This window comes from Monopterus albus, unplaced genomic scaffold, assembly GCF_001952655.1.
Source record: "Monopterus albus unplaced genomic scaffold, M_albus_1.0 scaffold180.1, whole genome shotgun sequence".
Taxonomy (NCBI): domain Eukaryota; kingdom Metazoa; phylum Chordata; class Actinopteri; order Synbranchiformes; family Synbranchidae; genus Monopterus; species Monopterus albus.
In genome coordinates, this window is record NW_018128060.1 from 297,898 (window position 1) to 316,606 (window position 18,709).

The following is an 18,709-nucleotide window of genomic DNA, read 5'->3' on the forward strand; positions in this document are numbered from 1 at the left end:
TCTTTCCCTGCAAATCGTTTGATCCCTGACCCCTGCTCAGGACAGACTGACGCTCACACTCTGTCAGTGCAGAGGCCTCCCCACCCCACCTCTAACCCTGCAGGTCACCAATTAGGTTGTACGTCCATCATCCAACCAGCCATCCACCACTACCCCCTTTTTTGTCTGCAGACGATTCCCCGCCACAGGGAGGCCATGTTGGTCCTGTCCATTTGTCTTCATCAGAGACTATCACAGTGGAGGCCTCTCTAGCCCCAGAGGGCACCCCATCTCTGATCATGTCTCACTCACCTCCTTTAACTTTCAATGAGAGGTCCATGCATATTCTCATCAACCCTTACCTTGAGAAGCACCCGATGGTGGGGAGAGTGGCAGCCTATTACACTGAAGTAGTTTTGTTTTCAGAATGATAATGAAAAGGGGGAATGGGGTGTTAGCAGAACACTGGATAACAACGGCTTTGGAAGGAGCTATGGTGCACTGGAGCATACTGGGTGTTTCAGGCCTGTATCTTTCCTCAGAATTGGAGGTTGGGAAACAAGACTGCAGTGGCAGGCAGAGGCCAGTTAATGGGCCTGTCAACACAGCCAACCTTGCTTTCAGTTTACTGTTTTAGTAACATTTTCTTTGTGTGCATGTGTTCTGTATTTCTGGCCACACAGCTATACATATGTATGCATATGTGAATGAGGGCTTGCTCCCTCATCACTCAAGGTGAATGGATGTCAGCCGGCAGGGAAATTAGGCTGTCCCTCCCACAGCGGTGGATTGTCACTGCTGAGATGGAAGGAGGGTGAGCAGTCTGGTCCCAAGGCACATTGTGGAGGCCCGTTTTGAAGCATTTAATGTTTGACACACACTGACACACTGTCAAAAGCACAATGATTTACAAACAGTCATACTCTCCTTCAAAAGGATACAGCAAAGCCACAGTATAGGACCACATATTAAAAGACATGCACACTTTAAATTAGGCAGGCAGTGGCTCTTCATTTTATCCAAACCCCTTTTTTGGCACAAACTCAGGACGTAGCTGCTCGAATTCCAGTTAGTCAATCCATTTGATTGCCCAACACAGTGAGGACAATAACACTGTGATCCAGATGTAATGATCTTTAGAGTGAGATTTGAATCGTATTCTTGAGTCAGGGGTCAACTCATCCACTCCTTAAGTACTGTACATTATGTAAGTAAACAGAATCCCAAAAAGGGTTTTACAATGAGGAGAAAGGTTTGAATAAACACCTTTATTTGCCAATAACATGTCATTTTTCTACAGCCTTAGATTCTCAGAATCAGCTTTATTGACCAGGTGTATTGGACACATGAGGAATTTGACTCTGGTACAGTGGCTCTCAGTGTGTATGTATAACGTTCTTCCGTAAAACAACAAGGAGACAAGATAAGGCTGGGAGAACAAAAAAAAAAAAAAGAATGTGCAAACAAGAAAAGGGAATGTGCATTAGGAAAATAATAATTAGAGATGTGATTATGCATCTTTTCATAAGCTTGTGATCATAAAGTTAGGTAATTATTGTAAATTGAATTTATCCTTATACAGTATATACTGTTTCTCTCAGTGTTGGCATTCCCCATGACCCTTTGTGTTATAGACTAATATGTTTATATCTACAGTAATATACAGCTCACTTTTTTTATTCCTTTTCCTCTTTCAAACCTACATAATAAACAGTTATGTTTGTAAATAGTCTTTCTTAGTTTTTTTAGTCACTCCTTTCAGTGTGCACAGAAGCAGGCAGGGAGCTTGGAAACAGTGGCAGATGTTGTGACTTTATGATGATATTGCTCATGTACTCCTAAAGCATCTCTTTGTCTGATGGCTAAGTGGAGTGGGATTACAGTCTCTTATTTTATCAGGCTTTTACCACTCCTCCACTTCCCCCCTCTCCCATTACAGGTCATCCTGCAGCATCTCGCGCTTAAATGTTTAAAAGCCTTTCCTCTTCAGCTTTACTGTTTGTTTACCTATGTATTATTTTACCATGCCTCTCATTTATATGGTTTGTTACATTATTACTCTATCTCACCATTTCTCTTTTTAAACGTATGTTGTTTTGTTTGTTTTTGACTGTGTTTGTACAGTATGTTCGGACAAGAACAAGTCCCCAGTCAGGTGCTTGGCCTGGCAATTATATGAGTCTACCATTAATCCTAACATTCACACCAGACCAGATATTGTGTGCCCACTGAGAACTGGGGGAAGCCACTTTTCCTTATGTGCTATATCTTTTTCTTTGTTAATTTGTACAGTTATTGGATTTCTCAGGCTCTATTCTCAGCCTACCTTGTGAACCTCTTGTTTATACAAGGTCTGGGTGTCCTTGTAGATTTAGCCACTTTAATTTGCGGGAGCCCATAAATGCTGTGTTTTGCTGGTAATTTAGCGTGTGGCTGCAAGTGGAGTGGACAGGCCCTGGTTCCTGCTCATTAATAGTGGGGTTGTGACAGAGAGAGAGTGGAAAGCCCTCCAGGCTCCATTGATTCACTGTCTCCATGCTGCATACTGATGCAAGCAGCTCTGCCTAACACCCTACTTCAACAATCTTAGTGGGGAGAGGGAGGAAGAGAGGGAAATGTCTTGGCCTGACACAGATTACTGTCTCTGCTGTTTCCCAGTCCACTTACACCAGCACTGTATAGTACAGAGAGGTGACTGCTCTGTGCCGGATTTTTGTTTTTGTCTCTTTAATTTCTTATCAGCTGACGTTGAGTATTAGTCATGTCAGCTTTTTGTTTAGGACAAAGAGTTGTGTGTAGCTGGTATCTCCGGTTTGTAATGTGTTGTTGCTATGTTTGAAGACTAATGGCTCATTAACTTCCACTAAATCACTGTGGCTGTTCAGTGAAAACAGGAAACTGAACCCTAAGGAGTTTTAAAGGTTGACTGAAACAGATAAAAAAGCAAGAGTCACACCTGACCTGACCCCACTGTGACCCGAGAGGCACAGATTTGCTGCCACTTAAGTCCTCACTAATCTGTCATTTCAGACCCTCCCATGTTGGCACAGCACACACACATAGAAGGTCATGAACAGTGGAGGAGGCTATAGTGGATTACTGCTGTGAATGGCATGATGGAGGTGATGGAGGTCCTTTACTGCTCTAGAAGCAAGTCATACATACTGTATGATGGGCCATACTAACTTTAGATATAACTTATTTATTGTAAAAAAAAATAATTTTTGTGATATCATTGTCAGAAACTTTGACCACTAATCACAACAACAAGCAAAGTGGGGCCAAGAAATGTGCATCTGTTTGTTTTGAAGGCTCTTTCTTCTCCAACAAAGAGCCTGGTGCTGCCTGCCTTGTTGCACCCCTGTACTCCAGGATGGTGGCTGTGTGTCTGTTTGGCCTCCGTGTCAGAGCTGCTGAGGCCCTGTCTCTCCAGGGAATCTATTTCTGCTCACTCACTTCATCCTCCTGCTGTTGCCGCCCTGTGGGACATTGAGGTGCACAGAGCCCAGATTGAGCCACTCTTGCTTGGCTCTGCTCCATTCCTCCAACAACGCTAATTACATCTCAAATGGTAATGGATGAGGCCTTGTTAGCAGCTCTCACTCCCTTGAAAGATTCACAAACATACATCAGAGGTGCCACTGATCAGTCAGAGCCCCCTCCTTCAAAGGGTGGACTTCACAGGGAGCTGGGAGCTCGATTTGCTAATTACGGCTGCGGTTCCACACTGCTTCCCATGCACACCACCTGCACCGAGCCGACAGCTTTTCTCGCACCACCAGCACTGCTCTCAGACAGACTTGCCCTCAAACACAGGCCAAGCGACAGAGCATGTAAATCTATAATTCAATGATCAAATTAACTCTGTCTATTTTGTCTCTCTGTAAACCAGCTACTAAAGCAATGACACTGCAGAAATCAGTTACCTTGTAGTCAGTGACACCTTCAACCTCCATTTTGAAAGCTCCTTCTTGTAGAGAGAGAGAGAGACAAATACATAAGATGCCACTGTAGTTCTTGGTTTAAAAATGCTGACTTCTCAACATTAAGTATGCCATTAGTGATTCACCTAATAAAATTTGCCTAATTAAGACTAGAGGTCATTATTAAATAATCTCACCACAAAGCATGTCATTTTCTGTGCTCAATATTAGAAATGTAATTTTATTCAGCAGAAATCCATTTAATGGGATGAAAATAGATCTAAAATTTCAGCTGTGTTCACCCAAGTGTGTCATCACTCCGTCTGTGTGGACTGCATATTTGAATGTGTATTGTCTACGTGTGGACTATACAGTATAAGTGTACACTGTATTCTGTGTTTTGTTCTGGTTTTCTGAGAAATACTGTTACACATTTATTTCACTGCATTGTTTGTTGTTAATGTTGTGAATTACTTATCTTTACCTGTTGACAGTTGTCAGCCCAAATCACATTGAGAAGAAGCTGCTCTTCTAGCTTGGAGAGCATATGTGTAGAAAATATTGACTGTCAGGATCTTTATTGGTTCAAAACTGCGGCCAGGCTCTCTTCACTGTTTAAGTGATTTAATTCCACAAAATCCCATTAGTTTTTATTATCATTTGTGTTATTCGCGGGCTAGTGATGGAAATGGAATCAACAAGAAGATTAGGTGCTGCTCTAATTGTGGTGTGGTTTACAGTTGGCCTGTTTGCCTGTATCGATCTGCTGCGAGAAATAATAATAAAATGGAAGTAAAGTGATGCAGGGAAGGAAGAGGCGGCAAGCGAGCAGGGCCTCGTTACTAAAGGAATGATGTATTGATCGGCCCTGACAGGGTGCTGTGGACCGATCAATCCTGACAGGCAAGAGGAGCCTGTTAGGAGATTCTCATGGGTCGTCAGGGTCACTCAGACAACAGGCAATGGGAGGGAAATTAACTCATCAATGAAAAGGAGTAGATGGAAAGATGGATGATGCATGAATAATCAGAAAGAAAAAATGTTAGGCTTATGTAGAAAATCATTTAGTATTTTAAGGTGAAAGGGTTATTTGTGTATGAAAGCGTGATTGGGCAGTGACACGCATACAAATGAACATTCTGGACCTGTTCTGTGGTAAAATAAACACCTTTGTTCATGAGAAGAGCCAAGCAGCGTGTGGACATTCTGTCCTCTATACTTCTTCTGTATATGGACCAGCAGCTGTCTAACATTTGTCACATCAGCTGCTAATTGCTTGACTCTTTTTTAAAATGATTTAAGGTAAGCTACCCTAATGGAAAGAGTAAAAAAAGAAACTTCTGTAATCAAGTAGGTGAATAATTTTAGATAACAAGGAAGTAATGAGGCAGAAAAGATTAAAGCAAAAAAGAAGGTGTAATGACACTAAAGCTGTAGTGTCTGTCTCCACTGCCCAGCATCTATCCAGGATGCCTTTCCCCTTGAGTACACTATGCCCGGCCTTGCCCGAGCTAATTGATAACCTGTAAGTTAATTTAAGTCAGACATGAGTGGCTGCTATTAATGAAGGTAGAATTTGCTGGCCTGACAGTGAAGTGAGGGCTCGTGGGAGAGTGATCTACAGCTTGAGGCACAGTCAAGAGGCAGAGGCTGGAGGGGTCTAGAGGAGAGCAGCCATTACGTTTCAAGAAGGCATTCACTGTGAACTTAGAATGAATCCATTTTCACAGTAAAATTACCTCTATAAATTGCTCAAAGACCCATTTTCAGTGTGTACAGTAAAAATGCAAGCAGAGTTTTCCTCCTCAATTGCTTGGTCAAAACTCATAGAGGATAATGATGAAGTGAACAGGAGGGGTCACTCTACAGTTGCAGTCGTAAGATTGGGTCTGTTTGTGCTTCATCTGCTCAGATTGATGGATGTGTCCACACTGGCAGCTCATTTGCATTTTGCCCCCATAATTGCTGACATTAATAGCACACACATTTACAAAGTATTGTCAGCCATGAAGTGATTATGATAATCAGCAGATGAATTGAAAAAGGCCATTTTAAACTGCTATTTTTTCCTCAAATGAGTTGATCGACTTTAATTATCTGAGTGCTGTAGGGAAGAGTGGTCATGAATTATTTGTGTTAATGACAGGTTCTTAGCTGGGAAGGGGTGTTTGCCACTATGATGTGACAAAGCAAATACACATGCGTTATTTGATTTAGGATGTTTGTCAGTAGCACAATCCTGCAGGGTCTTGTTGATGTAAAACACAACAATTACCTGGTGAGTTCAGACTCCTGTGGAGAATGCTAAGTGCTGGTTGTCACTGTGGCACAGTGAGGTCAGGGGTCCCTTTCCTCAGTAGAGTGCTCACATGTTACCTTTCTGTTATTTAAACAGAGGCTTTTTGCCCCCATCTCCTCTTATCTCTCCCCTTCGTTTCCCCTCCCATTTCTCCACCTTCTTCACTCCTGCCATCATATTTAATTCAGGAGCAGTCCAAGGAGAAGAAGCATTATGCGTGGGTGGCTCCTCACCGGCTGGACTAGAGCTGTAGAGCAGCATTTTGGCCCCTTTCTTATTAGCTGTAATAACAATCGCTCTCCCATTGGCCAAATCATCTTCAATAGTTCATTAATATAAGACACATCTTAGAAGTAGACATTTTAAACATCCTTATTGTTATTTTTTTTGTATCCAGTCAAAGGGTGGGGGGTTGCAGCGGCCCGTGCTTGAAATGGATGCAGAGGGAGCAGTCATGCATGAACGGAGCTCCTAGCCCTTCATTTAAAGACCTCTTTTGGAGGAGGAGGAGGAAGCTTTTTTTGTGGCTTGTTGTGCTTCCCTAGATTCAGACATGTTGTATGAAAATACAGCCCTCCCTCCCCGCTATCATGGATTCAGTTATTCAGTTATTCATGGCTTGAGGCTGAATAATGAAAGATAGTGAAAAACACTTCACTCTCTCTTTCTCTCTCTCCCCTTCTGTCTCTTCCTCTGTCTCTTGACTGGATTGCTACTTAATTGTTGACTCCTATTGAGCAGGGTCATCTCCAGAAACAGTGAAGTCAAAAATATTAGGAAAACAGTCACTAAAATGACATTTGATATTCAATAATGCTAATGCAAATTGAAAATGATTTCCTAATCAATACTAATCAAATTGTCTAAATTAGTGTCACAGTCTTTCAAAGACTTAGAGACACATGCACACAGCCTTTGTCTGTGTCCCCCAGAATGCAGAATACTCTGTATTTTTGCACTATTTCCAGCTGTACAGTATGTTTGGTGAGAGCCTCAGCATCTCGACAGTGATCTGTGCATTCAAAGGGCCCAGACTGATGCGGCACATACAAACAGAAGTAGCTCTTTTGAGGGCAGCAGGCTTGCACAGCAAGGCTGCTGCGATTGCCACCACTCTGTTCTGCTCTTTTATGTGGCTGTGGGAGATGGAGGTGTTTGAAGACAGGGATAAGGCTGGTGCCATGACGCTGTCAGCCACCCCTTCTGTCTTCAGCTACAGTCATTTGAAAGCAAGAAACCCAGCTCTGCAACATGCGGAGCAGAAACGGAAAAAAGAGCCAAAGTCTGACTTTAATTACTTGCATTTGAAACAGAGGTAAATTTCTTGTGGTGTCAGAAATCTGCATCCATGTTTATGTATGCTGAAAGATGCACACACACAACATGATTCTTATCGTAGGTCATCAATTAGTAGGGAACGTTTTGCCACTGTTTTTATGTATAGTGTTATGAATTTGCCTTTGGCAAAACAGACTCAGTGAATTTATGCTCATTTGACTTGACCAAGCCTCCTCTAGAGAACACATTAACAAAGAATACATGAACACAGTAATTTATCCCCCCTGTAATCCTTAATTCTCCACATGTACATGTTTGGCTGTCTGTATCCAGCAGGGGGCAGACCACCAGACAGTAGAAGCTCTTATCTGTATGTGTAGCTCTAACTGAGAAAACTGATCTAACTACACACACTAATTGGGTTTTACAGCAACCACACTCTCACTGTGCTCTTTCATTACCCAGGGGACAGTGCATCTGGTTGTTTCTGCATTCAGACATATGGGGGGCTTGCAGCATCAGTATATACTTGAGTTGTATTATAGATACATGTGTCCACCAGCCCAACATATTTGAGTGTACTGACCGTGTGCAATCAGGAATTCCAGCAGAAACCAGAAAAACAGTTGAAGTGGCGTCTCAAGCTACACTAAACTACAGAAGTCCCTCCTAATGGCTCCCCAGTGTCCTGCTTTCTGGGGTTAGACATGCCAATTTCAAATGTCATTGTATCACAGTGACCTTTCAAGGACCTGGAATTAATCAAAGAAAAAAATATGGCTTTTATCTTAAATGGCAAGTATAGTCACCTTTGATCCAAGTATTAGATGGAATTGTCTTCAAAAATGAACAGATTTTAGGTTGGTTCAATGTCTGCATCGCTGTAAATGGTCCGTATCATGAACGCAGTAGTGTTTTTCATTTTCATTGTAGTAGTTACAGCCGCATTTCAGATAATCTATATGATTCAGAGATATTTTAGTAAGAGCTTAATCATCTGCAATTTCCCAATTTTTGTTTTAGGAGGTGGTTTGTAATGTAACGAGATACTAATTATAGGGAAAACAGTCATTTGAAAGAAAAGCTCCGTTTACACCTAATAAATGTTTGTTTGAAACTCAATTGTCCATATATGTTAAATTGAACATTTGCCTGTAGATAATTTCAGTTTTGGAATGCTGTCCTTGCAGCCAATTAGAGTTAATTACCCGAAAACACACAAATTGTGTGTTTCAGTTTGCTGTTTAAGAAAAACATTACTTCTTATAAATTATTAGGACTAATGAAATATTAATTAGAAACTCTTTAAAAACATTTGCACCTGTAAAATAAAATTTTACACATACTGATTTACAAAAATAAAATAAAAATAAATAAATTCACTGTTAAGTAATAAAGCCTTGTGGCCTATTATCAGGAAGTGTTTTGTGATGCCCTTAATGATCTTTCTTGTTAAGATGCACTTATCTTTTCACTTTTCCTAGACACACACACACACACACACACACACACACAAAGCTTCAATATCAAACACTCATGATCATCATTCCCAGCAGGCACGTGGAGGACCACAGCTGTACCCACTCCACCACCTTTCCACCTTCTATCTAGGCTGTTCTGAGTCAGTAGTTCCAGATCATTGATTTATTAGCTAACTGCCAGGTGAATTCAGTATTGATTGTGTGTTACACAGCAGCTTATGGTAATAGTGGTATATAGTCATGGACTAGATTCACCTACTGGGTGATATAAACGCTGGGGACTGTTAAGATAAAGGATGCTGTGTGTATGGAAATGCTCTGTCATGTACACACACACATGCAATGTCTGACTTTTTTGTGTTTTTGCAGCAGAATCTGTGCCCTGGAGAGCTGTGGGATCACGGTGCTGTGCTGCTGTTGAGCCACTGTCTTGTCCTTGCTATGTAGGTCATCGGTGCCCTCCAATGATATCTTATCCCATCTGCAGTGCAGTCAGTACTGTTGACAGAGCTCCAAATAGCTTCAGATTAGAAGTTGCCTCATTAACTTTGTTTCTTTGCATCACACATCCAACTTACAGAGATCTATTGGGCAGGTTTGTAATTGCAGAACAATATGAAATAGTACTGCCTTTTTTTATGTGGTGCCAGAGAGAAGGTGGGATAAACCAGGAAGAAAGAAAGGAGAGTTTATTTTTTTATTTTTAATGAAGGGCTGAGGGGCAGAAGAGGAATGGTTTAGACACGGTGCTCTGCACTGATCCTGAGTGATGGCGGCCAGTGGTGTGTTTCAGATTGTTTCCATTTGCATGATAATATGAGCATGGATTGTCACACACACACACCAAGACACACACAGCAAGGTTATTACATGCAAACTGCTAGTTCTAGCAGGCCAGATTATCTGAGTGAGTATCTTGGGTTTTACTCCTTGCTCTGAAATGAATGAAAGTCCGCTATTAGCACACAGGTTACATAAGCCTGGTGTACAGGTATATCCAGCTCCAGCGAGGCAATAAAATGATTACAGATGGAACTAACACAATTTCTGCTCTGTAATGCAATTATAATGAATTGGATTGATTGTGAAATAAGCAACCGGACTGCCATGGGGTTCCTCTCAAGATGTAGCGCTCTCACAGAGAAAAGCAGAGAAGCTGGAGTTTCAGTAAATCATTGAAATGCTCTGCTAAGCTAGTTAATGTCAAAGCACCTCAGCACACACCCTGAAGTCTTTCACACTGCATGGAAATTTACAAACATGAGAATCAGCTATACAGTAAATAATCTATGTGTGGATGTGTGGGTTTATTGTGTCTTTTTTTATCTCAGCAATGTAATTGATGGCATATGAGTGTAACTCAGTGCAGTATAGAGTGATCAGTGTGTCATTAGTGTCGTTGGTGTGTTGCTCTGCCATGTGCAGATTAACTGTGGTCTATACAGACTGACAGACTGTAGCACAGACACTTGAAATTGTCGTTTGTGTGTGTATGAGTGTGTGGTGCCTAACTGTATATGAGCCTAATGTAGCAGTGATTTGCTGAGTAGGCAGCAGCACCGCAATGATTTATTCCAAGTATTTAGATATTATGTGCAGCTTTCAATTATGCTTCAGCAGACGCACATGTTGTATATACCACAATTTCAGGGTGTTAGCAGTGCTGGTTATATAGATGCACATTTTCAAAGGCACATTCTGACTAAATGGTGAGTTGCTTCTTCCCCCTCAATCATAAACAGCTCACACATATACACCCTGGGACAAGCAGACAGAAAAAAAAAATCCCTTTCCATGGGTGAGGCAGTTGTAAAGGTCATCCAGATAAATTTTTGCCCTTGCTCAAGATTTAAGATCTATAAAGTGATCAATAAATCTCTTTAAATGCCTCTGCTTCTTGGCTGAATGTGATTTAATACCCACCATCTGATGCCTGTTCTCTGTCTGCCACACTGACAGACCTCACCTTTCTTCTGCTCACAAATCTGACTGTATCACCCACCTACCAAAGACACACACCTAGAATATGGCCACACTTTTTCATTTAATGGATATCAGAACTGGGTCAAATTGCTTCGTAAGGTTCTGATCCAGAGTCACCAGTGATTTGTAGTATGAAACAGTGTTGTTTGCAATCTACATAAGGGAACCAAATGACCTTAGGTGTGGGATTCTTATTTTAGGCAGTATTGATTGAAGGAAATATGATCTGAGGAAGCCATTAGGGGAAATGAAGAGGGGGAGCAGGCAAAGAAGGACTGTGATGAGCACATTTTTAATAATTCTACAACTAATGGTACTTCATCACACACATATGCACAAGCATCCAGATAGTGAAGCGGGATCACTTCAAAGGTTTTCAGCAGCAATGAGTGAGATTGCTCTGCTTTTGTGTACATTTCGATTCTTGTTTGTGCTCATTTGGTGCCACCATGTTGTGGGGCTGGCTATGCATCTGCACCAATACACACATGATTGCACACTACTGAAGGGTGGGGTTCTGTCACAATGGGAAAACACACTAATGGTGCACACCACAAACACACTGCATTTTGATGATGTGTGCCAGTTTCTTCTTGGTCTAGCTATACAGATTGGTGTCAAGGGAGGACAGCTGAGTACAGTAAACTGGGCTATCTGCAGCTACTGTAAACACCTCTTCTCCTCCTCCTGCTTCTCCTGCAGTACGATGTAGAGTGCACTTGCTATCGGGGCTCATCAGACCAAGTTAGATAAAAGCTGCTCAGCTCCAGCTGAGAGCTTAATTAAAACAGGGCTGCCATTGCAGAGTGACACCTTTTACAAGGTCCTAACAGCTCTCTGCTCACCATTACTGCCAATCCAATTATAGACCAAAACAATAAAATAGAAGCAGAAGTTAGCTGCAGCAAATAGGGTGGTGTAAAGAAAAAAGCGGTAAGCTATTAAATATTATAGGACGATTTGCACGGTGGCTGCAGGGGTTTCATTTTCATCAGAGTATGCCACACCGGATAAGCAACTCAGCATCTGTGTGTGTGTGTGTGTGTGTGTGCACTTTCCAGCCACGTTCTCCCAGCCTGGACACAGTTCAGAGGCATCCAGCAGATTATCTTTCCCAGTGGAAGGTCACCACCACAATGTCGTTAAGCCAGAGTTATATGCTGAAGACACAAACAACTGCTTGAACAGCAATTCGTAGTGTTTTTCGGATTAACTGGTCACCCTAGTGTCTTCTAACACTGTTCGTACTTGGAGTTAGTGCTCTTAGTGCTCTGGGTTGACAGTGTGTCTCAGCTGTACTTGTGCTACATGTGAAAACTGTGTGTGCGTGGAAGGGGGGTACATGTTATCTGCAACGCAGCAGGTGAGAGGGAGAGATGGTGAGGATGAAAGAATAATTAGATGCTACAACATTGTTTGATGTGGTGTAGGAGGAAACCAAGATGGCAGGTTGGTATTTTGTGCTCTATGTATAGGAAATTAATATTTTACACCTGAGGGAAAAGTTCACTCAGCATGTATTGAATTTTCTGTGTTCTCCCCGACATTACATATTTTAGGTTGAGGCCTGTATTAGAGTTCAGTAACTTATATCCAAAAACTCAGAGTTGATGAGAGACCCATGCTTTTAGCCCACTTCCGATGTGTTATACAGTGCTAACTCAAAGTGATGTGTTTGCTGAGGCTCACCAGATGTGAGCTATGTATACATTCCATGCAAAAAGGAAACCATGGCCAACTTGTTTAATTCTTGATAAGAATCAATACAACTTTTTAAGCTGTTAAAGACAGTTTTATTTTCCAAATGTTCAAAGATACAGCATGTGATTCAGCTTTCAGTATCAGTCACTTTCTTGCATGGCATTGATACCCTGTTAATCATAAAAGGACAGTTCTTTCCATTCTTTATACGTATATATGTCATATTAAAATTGGACTGATGCAATCGGAGACACATTTCTCAGAGAGAAGACATTAGCGGGAGACATTTGCCTGCTTGCCTGAGTGTGCTCCTTCCTTTTCTCTCCTTCTCACTTTGCTTCCTCCAACCTCTTCCTTTTCCTGATGCAGGAAGCAGATCCACCTGCTCCCTTGCGATGCCTCACTACCTCTGTCTGTGCTGTCTCTGTGCTGGAATTGGCAGAAAATCAATCCCGCTCTCATCGTCAACCTCCCCACGCCCTCCCCTGCTTCCCTTTCCTTCACGCCTTACAGTACTCCCCCTTCCGGCTGTAAAGTGTCCATTCTGGACTGAGCACAAGAATCAGCACAGCATCATGCCTTATCGGAGCAGGCACAAAGACCCATGGGTACATTGTTCATCAGTATCAGCCAGCTTCAGTTTCAGCATCTGCCAAGCCCCCTAAACACATTCATGACCATAGACATGACAACAGAATGGAAACTGGAGTGGCCACCAAAATCATTTTGGGGCAAAATGCATCTTTAATTATAGCGTTTGTTAATTATGCTATGCTATAAAAATGGGAAAAGATGTAAAGGAGGATACAGCACATTGCTATTTATTATGCAAATGTATTCCATTTTAGACACAATTAAGTGATTAGAAAGCTGTCATTCTCTGCTCTCTTTCTTCTCCTTGTCCTTACTTGTCTTTTTCTTTGCTTTTCAGCATATTACTGTAATGAAGCCATTACTACTTCAAGTGAATTTTAATGAGTTTTTAACTAACATTTTAATGAGCTATACATTACCATAAAGCATGGATTACACAAAATCGAATTGTGTGTGTGTGTGTTTTGGTATTATTGAAGGGTCTAAAGGAAAAAGGTTAATTAAGAGTTTATTGTTTCTCACATTCAGCACCACACATTGAGTGGCATGATGGAGCAGTGATTAGTACTGTCACCTCACAGCAAGAAGGTTCCGGGTTTGAGCCCTGACCGACCCGTTGTCTTCCTGTGCAGAGTTTGCATGTTCTGTGATAGACTGGTGAACTGTCCAGGGTGGACCCTGCCTCTTGCCCAGTGTCAGCTGGGATCGGCTCCAGCCCCCCTGCGACCCTCTTCAGGATAAGCAGTATAGATAATGAATGGGTGGATGAAGCACCACATATTTTTCTGGGACTGGCCACCAGAATCACCTGCACTGTGTCTTTCTGTCATTACTGTACTGCCCAGGGGCTTGTTAGGCCAAATTAGAGGTGCTGGTTGAAAAATGAGCTGCTGTTTAAATGAGGATGTTTGTTTTGGCTGTTTTATCTATGCAATCTGAGAAGCATAGTATGTGGTATGAGTTTGATGGAATGCAATCCATTCCTTTACAGTCAGCCCCATTTATTCAGCACCTTTGTACTCCTCGCCACCTCCTCAGTTTGACCTTGATCAGGCATCCTCTCATCATTCCCTGTTGTGTTGTGGTATGTCTTGTCCCTTTTCTCTCAGCATTTTCACTCCATGCTCTGTCTCTTTTATTCTCTCCAAGGCTCTATTAAAGATGCACATTTCATATGATATCACCAGCTGATTTCCCATCACTATGGTATCACTGCCAACCATATGATTCTCTTTACCTTCACTCTTTTCCATATTTCCTGCATCTTATCTGTGAAAGTGACAGTGTTATTTACAATCCCTTAGCTCAGGATTTGCAGATAGGGAGAGTGGTGGTGGAGATCATATCAGGTTTGGCCATGGTCTATGGAGAATGATAGGATGTGCATGTATATGGCTTCATCTGCAGAACCTCATTTGTAGTCAGTGCAGAGAGAGCACTGACAAGCCAGTAAAGTGAGTAAGGGGGGCAAGATGTAATGCATGGGCCAACGCTATGGAATTGGAGGAAAAAGTGATGAACTGAGAGGACGGAATTAAAAGGCAGAGAATGACCCCTGATAGTTCCAGGAATGAATAGGCAGACAAAGAGAGATGGTGATGAGTTGTGCTAATGATGAGCATCTCTAGTCAGTTCTCAGAGGAGATACGGCCTTGGGCACAACCAGACAGACATATTTTTGCAGCTGTTTCTCTGGTCTGACCTGCAAACCCCTGCACAGGGAATATATGAACCTGCTGCTTGCCTGCTTGTTGAAGGGGTAATTTTTGCATCTGGATGGGGGTCAGAGGTCAGCTCTGGCCAGTGGGAGGGTGAATGATCGTGTCAGAGCTGGAGAAAAACCTTGCATCCAGACAAATGGAGCACATCTCCTTTCACAGTGTAGCATTATATAGTGTACCATTATCCTTCTCCTGCCTTCAGCATCAACAGTAATACAAAACCTCACTGACAGCACATATAGTAGGTTTCGAATGTTTTGTCAAGTGACATATATATTGTCTCACTTCTCTAAGGGTGGAATTGAAAATGGCAGTATTGTAATAGCACTTTGCCGGATGAAGTACAAAAAGCACTTGAATGAAATGATATTATAGCTTGGAGCTACCTCTCTATAGCTCCCCCAGTTTGTGTGTGCATGGTTTATTTTCTAATCAGAGTGTGGGTAGAAGGTGGTGAGTCTGGGTGCTGGGGTATGGCCCCGGGCTTCTAGCTGCTGTAATTTCTCTCTGTGTTTTTTAGCTCTTGACCCAGGAGAATGTCTATGAAAGCATGGAAGGTCTTTTTCTGCAGTAAATAGGGAGAGAAGAGTAATAACAACCAAACAAATGTACACATTCACATTTGTAGTATTACAAAAAGATACCAAGCCCTGCAGCTTCTAAGAATAGTTTCACAGTTTGTGTGTAGGTTTTAGAGTGTTTGGTGAATGGCTGTCATTGTGATGTCTAAACGGAGGGGAAGAATTAGGTTTTAGACATCGGGCTGTAGTGTTGCATCAGTGAGTGCAACCTCTGTGAACCAAAGCTAGGTACGCTCCTGTAGGTGAAAGTGTTTGTCAGCACTTATCTCAGTATGCAGGCTGGACGCCTCAGCCATGGCTCCCCACTAATCTTACCGACAAGCAGTGTCACCCTCCAGTGAGTAATGTCTTGGGTAGAAGAAGAGGGTTCACTGTACAAAATATCTCTCCTCATCCTGTCCTTGCCCTGCCACCTCTTTGCTATGATGCTGTGTGTTTGTGCTGTCATGTATCTGTGTCTTTGTGTGCTGAGTTTATCTTAGATAAGAACGCACTTGCACACATAGACCTCCCTAATGCTGGCACAGGCCTCCCCTACCAATGTAGAATGGTCTGGTTTAAGTCTAAATAACTGTGTGGGTGTCTCCTTTGTGTTTTTATTTTGGCAAAGACCTTGTCTCTCAACCCTTTGGCTGTTTCACAGCTCAAGTTGCAACCTGACACCCCCACCACCATCACCACCACCCCCCTTTAAGTATGAGGTGCTGAAACGATGCCAGCTGAAAGAGCTGCAAATTTTCCTTGCTTTGCCCCCTGCCTGGTACTCCTCCTTTCAAATCAGCCCACCCCTCTCATATGTGGGAAATAAATAAATAAAACAGAAGAGACAAAGGCAGATTAATATTTTTCAGATATGGGTTCTGTTTAGCCTGCAGCTGAACTGACAGACAGTGCTTGCCAACAGAGGGGTGTAAATGTAAAAATATATAAATATTAATAAGGAAGGAAGCAAGATCTACTGGAACTCCGCAGGAGGTGAGATGTTTTCAGGGGAAGAAGAGCTGAAAGTTTCAGGAGGATAGAAAGGCAATTACCTTACATCTGTCTTCTGATTCAGGCCTGAATGCCTACAGGGCCTCAGAGCTGCAGCCAGGTTTCACTTTCTGACACCTAATACACAGGATCACTAAATGATACATCTGCACCTTACACAAATGAACTATGAAACCAGTCTTGTTGTGATTCTTATATAAAAGCATTCACTTGCTTTATGATCCCTGACCTAGTGTAGTTCAGCCCATGGAGGTGCCCACAGGCAACCTTGGAAAAGATGCATGCTCATACTGTAATGAAGCAAGACAAACATTACACTGAAGTGATAAATGTTTGGACTGTGTGCTGTGGGCTTTAACTGTATGGGGGTTGACCTTGATGACTCTAGCCTTGTAGTTAGGGTTAGATAGTGTACTTAGGTGTATTTGAATGACCTTTTCTCTCATTTACTTAGTAAATGTACATGTTTAGAGTGTTGTCTTGGTAATAGCAAGCTTAAACCAACAAACACGGCATAATCCTTTCACCAGTGTTGTATCACCTCTTTGTTTGCTTGTAGCTGTTTGCGTTGCAGTGTTTATCCTGTCTTCTACAAGCGTGGGTATATTATGTTTTATTATTTGCTGGCACGTGCGGCTGCCCCCCACCACCCACCCCATTTTTTGTGTATTTCTTTAGATTGCAAGTTAAGGATGCATTCACTGTGACATACTGTGTAGTATTAGATTAGATTAGACAGTGTGGCAAAGCACCCTAATGATGCACCTAACGTGTGGTTCTTTTTTCACTGTTCTGTTTCTAAGGAAATTGATTCTGACAAAATCCCATGAGTGCTATCAGCAGTGAATGGAAAAATAGTAATTAAACCCTGTGTGATTTTGAAAACAACAGGCAGTGTATGGTCCAAACCAGGCTATGATTTTAAACAGTAGAACTTGTTTTTGTAATGCACAGAGAACCAAGTGATGGTGTCTGTTTTGCCCACCATGGCCAGAATGTCTGCCACTCTGGAGATGGCTAATTATCTTGGCTCTTTAGATTTGAAGGCAGCACTGCACAGGAGAGAGAAAGCCACAACTTCCACCTCTTCTGTATTCTCTCCTATTGCCCTTGTGTAACGGTTTCATTTGAATTCATGTCACACAAAAGTCCCACTCTGTATCCCTGTGCATCCCCAGGATAATTGGGTTGAAAGCTTTCTCTCCTCCTCCACCCTGCTTCCCCTTGGTTTAAATAAATAAATAAGAAGACAATGGTTGTGTGGCTTTCTGTAGTGAGGGTAAGAAGAGTGAATGAAGAGATGAGAGAAGCCTGAAGCGCATGAACCAGTTATCCCCTCTTGTAATCTCGGCTCTCCCTGTCATTGTCCTCTGTGCCATGTAGAATTTACATAAGGTCCTGTGGTGGTGCCCTTAATTTATCTGTCCTCAAGCATCTTCAAACATCCTCCAACAAGCTCAGTCCTTTTATCCATCAGAGGAATCATGTGTCCTTCACTGATGGACACTGCTGAAGCTCAAATTCCTGAAGAGCTACTTCATGGATTCAATTTATTGTACATCAAATGGAGAAAGATCTGTCTGAGTACCCACAGCAGGAGGGCCAGAGTGATTCCCAGTCTGTAACTTTAAACCTGCTTTTGAACATAATGGATATTTTTTTATGTTCATTCATTGGTATGGAAGCTGTATGCTGCGAGTAGAATACCCAGCTTCTTTCTTACAGTTAGCTGTTTGTGATTGTTTGTATGTCCACATTTACATTTGTGTGCTCATCTTTGTGTTTGTGTGACAGCAGCTCTTCTTGTTTGACAACGAGCCAGTGTAAGGCTATCTCTGTGATTAAAGGCCTGCCTGGGGGTGATTACATGCGAGGCAGAAGTTGCTCATCAGACAACCAACTGTTTTTTGTGCGTTAGCATGTACAGTATACCTGCTTGTGTGTATGTGTACATGCTAAGTGAAGCTAAGTGAAGCAGTGCCGCACCCCTGTGAGCTCTCACATGTAAATGACACCAGGCTTCAAGGCATTCTGTGTGTGTTTGTTCTGCTAACTCCACAGGGACCGACATTACCTCCAATTAGCTTTCACGTCTGCTTGCCTAGTCACATGAAGCTACACATCCCATTTAAAAAGCCATGCGCTGTATATACATAAGGAGATATTCAAGGAGACA

The 18,709-nt window shown here is 42.2% G+C and overlaps 1 protein-coding gene across 1 annotated transcript in view; it reads left to right on the plus strand.

The window, feature by feature from the left end:
* The window catches only part of robo2 (roundabout, axon guidance receptor, homolog 2 (Drosophila)), a 261,870-nt gene that overhangs the window by 180,372 nt on the left and 62,789 nt on the right, over nt 1–18,709 (plus strand). The window lies entirely within an intron of this gene.